Source organism: Argentina silus (assembly GCF_951799395.1).
Source record: "Argentina silus genome assembly, chromosome: 8".
Lineage (NCBI taxonomy): Eukaryota > Metazoa > Chordata > Actinopteri > Argentiniformes > Argentinidae > Argentina > Argentina silus.
The window spans coordinates 876,805-880,784 of NC_139662.1; positions in this window are offsets into that span (position 1 = coordinate 876,805).

Here is a 3,980-nt window from a genome sequence, read left to right on the forward strand (position 1 = left end):
CTCTAATAATAATAAAAAATATATTTGATTTGGAATGTGTTTTTCATTTGTAGCCGACAATTTCAAAGCCTGTGCAGTTGAGTGCAATAGACACACAAACAAAAACACAAACAAAACACTAACAACAACAAGAGGACAGGACCTAAAGGAAGGCCTTTCTAAAGATGTGAGTTTTTAGGCATATAGAAATATCCAACGCTGAATTCGACTTAATGGGAATATCATCTCCTAGTGACAGATGTCTCTCAGTGACATTTGTACGCGTCCCTTGTCCAAATGCTGTAAAGGTAGTCGGCCTATGCCGTCTCAAGTATTTACAAATACAAGTGTTATAAAACTATACTATATGTCAACTATACTACATCTCTGGCCTACATTAGCCTACCTCAGTCAGTAGGCTGTGTATAAGCGCCGAATCTTCCGGTTATGATCTCTTTATATCTCACTCTGGTAATACTGATTGCACAGGTTCAGGTTGCGTCTTAGCTCGTTATGCCACTGAAGTAAAAGTTCAAGAACTTTGTGTATTATTGCAGAACATTCTCAATTCTGTGTACATATCAACGTCATAATGATACCAATAGCAACGCATTTTGGGTGGAATCCTAACTCCAAATCCGCGCGCGTAAATCTTGCATTCATGTCAATGGGAAATTGATTCGATTTACACGCGGATCTCGAGTTAGGATTCCACTGCAATACACATTTAAGTTTAAGTTCATTTGAATTTATAGTGCATTTTACCCACAATATACGGCTTACACAAAAGTAGCCTACAAGACAAATACAACATTTGAAAAAACATATTGCATAGAATCAAATTTGGGGATATACAGGTTTTTTTTCTTTATAAAGTACATTACAAACATAAAGTCTCATAAAGTACATTACAAATACGAAACAATTATTAGTCATATTTTTTATTAGTAATAATAATAAGTATTTTATATTTAATACAAAATAGATTAAATGGTGAAATTGGTGTGTATAAATATATAAAACTTGACTCATAATCCGTATAGTGCTGTTTTTGGAGTAATTACTAATTACTAGTAATTACTAGTGTGTGCGGACTGCGCTCCCTGTCCCGTCTTTCTGCTGTGGGGCAGCGGAGCACTCTTGCCCCATCGTTGCGAGGGGAACAACGTGAGCGTGATTGGCGTAAGCAGGGAAAACCTCACGCAAATTATATTGGGTATGAATTCTGCCTAGCAACAGGTGGCGAAAAACTATTAAACGCTAATGTCGTGGTCTGACATGACAGGAAATAATCACAAAGCAATTCAGTTCATCTACTGTACGTCTATCGCTAATGCTAGCTAGCTAAAGTTTTCACAATGAATCGTGTAGATTATTTGTTGACCATGCGGTTTAGTACATTGCCTTTGGAAGAGAAGTTGGAGATAAAACGTTTAGGGCCAACAGGAATGGTTTGACAAAAAGAGATGGCTAACCGCTACCACCTCGAAACATGCGCTGTTCTGTTTCCCATGTATGATTTTTGGTGGAGACTATTTGGGCATCGGCTGGATTCAAAGACATTATACATCTGTCAGAACAGAACAGACACCAGCGACTGAACGGCCTTGACATGATTTCCATTGAAAATGCATTGATCCAGGGACAGATGGATTTCAACAGTAAAGTCACCGAGAGGTTTGCTGAAGCAACGAACCGCCGCGCTACTTTCCTATTCAAGTGTGCAGGTCTGTTTGGACATGTATGACAAATGGACAATGCGCCGTTCACTGTAGACTATATTGCTTTTGTTTTGTAGTCATTTTAAACGTTATACTGGCTGTGATATAAAGTGGAGGACTAAATGTTACGTATAGGCCTAATATCTAGACCGTTGATGGGCACACTTGTTACTTGTCGCTTTCAGAACCCTGGACTGGGCTCGGGCTGTATATTCATATAGTTCCGTTAATTAGCCTAGCCTACTTTCCGTGATTTAATGTGACTTTTGTAGTGTGTTATAGCCTCTGCACTGATGCTATTTATTTCACATTTAAAATAATACAATTGATAAAACCTGATTAAACTTTCCTACAAGTTAACGATGTGCCGAATGCTTGTATTTTGATTAAACATGCAAGTTATTGAAGACACGTGTCTGTCTCATCTTTTTACTTTGTTGCAGTATAGGCGTTCTGTGTCGCGCTGAAGCGTATGAAGTGTATTCAGTTATGGGGTTTACTGTACATACTTTTTCTCTGCACTGTTCCTGCTGCAGAGGATGCGTAAACGATTTTCCCATGTTGTTTTTTGGTTGTGGTCTGTGTTTATACATTTAGGCTATTAGTTGTATCCTACTTTTCAGTTTTACAAGTCAAATCTTATGACAGATGAGATGGCACTTCAACCGATAAAATGCAGGTACATTTTGACTACTGCTGCACTACGATACCCATAGACAGACCCAATACATTGGTAACTGCACTACTTATACAGCTCATATACTGCTTATACTGTTCATACTGCATTCTATATTTATTCTGCTTATAATGTTACTGTTAATACATATATTGCTTATACTGCACTACTTATACTGCTCATATACTGCTTATACTGCTCATATACTGCTTATACTGCATTACTTATACTGCTCATATATTGCTTATACTGCTCTACCTGTATATATTGTTCACATTGCACTTTTCTGCTTTTTTGCACTTCTGGTTAGACGCTAACTGCATTTCGTTGTCTCTGTACTTGTACTCTGCACAATGACAATAAAGTTGAATCTAATCTAACACCTATTTATTGTCATGTTTTGATGGCATGTTGTTCATTCTCATGTTATGATTTAGTTTGTGATTATACACACGTTTTTAGCGTGATGATTGAGACCCACTACCAGACAAGTACAAAACATACACAAGTCACATGCAAATCCCTGCACTGCAGACGACAGACAACAACTGTCTCTGTACAACTAGTCCTGGACCTCCACTAATAGACAGATACAAAGAGAGCAGCATACAGTAGCAGCAGAGCCCAGAGGCGAGGCAAGGCAAGGCAAGGCAAGTTTATTTATATAGCACATTTCATACACAGAGGCAATTCAAAGTGCTTTACGTAAAATAGATAAAAAGGAAAGAGCATGAAAAAAAAATTAGAATAAAAACGCATAAAAGACATAAAAAAAGAATAAAAGTCACAGTGCATTTTAGGGTCACAGTGCAATTATTAGCGCCAATTTAGTTTCAATTTAAGGCAAAAGCGAAGCCCTTTTTTTTTTTTAAGCCCATTTTTGAAAGTAGCCAGTGTTGGGGCTGATCCTAGATCTATGTGTAACATAATAACTGAGAGACCTGCAGCAGGGCAGGTCCTCATCACTGGTTGTCTGCTTTGAGCTGGTTGTCGTCGGACTCCTGGCAGCGGGACAGCAGCTTGAGTTTGATGGGCATCAGAGTGTTCTGTAGGTCCATCTCAATGGGGATCTGGTGAGAGTTGACACACAGTTAAAGTATGAAGGAACGAGTAAAACAGATGTCAGCGTTACACTTTGAATGTTACCTAATACAGTGTCACTGTTACGTTCGGGTAGCATTGCACTATAAATTCAAATAAACTCAAACTCCTGGACAACCTCTCTTGGGTCGACATACATTAAAATGGCCCTATGAAGTCTCGAGGGAGTTTTGCAGAAATACAAATAGCTTTTTTTTAAATCTCACACTTCCATCATTTAGTAGGTAGCCTATACTGAGGATGATTGGCGCCTAGTACTGAAAAATGCAATCTGGGAAATTAAATGGGGAGTACATACTCATGCAGTACGCAAGTACAGAATTGTAGTATGGGGGTTCAAACCCGGGTCTCCCATGTGGAAGACACAAACGCTACTATTAAGCCAAGAGGACACCCTCAAGGTCTGAGGGCGACACTTCAGTTTACATGTCTCAGGCAGGGCTACCTCATCACGCGAGTGTGATTCCAAAATCACCTCTGCTACATATAGAAACGCAACAAAG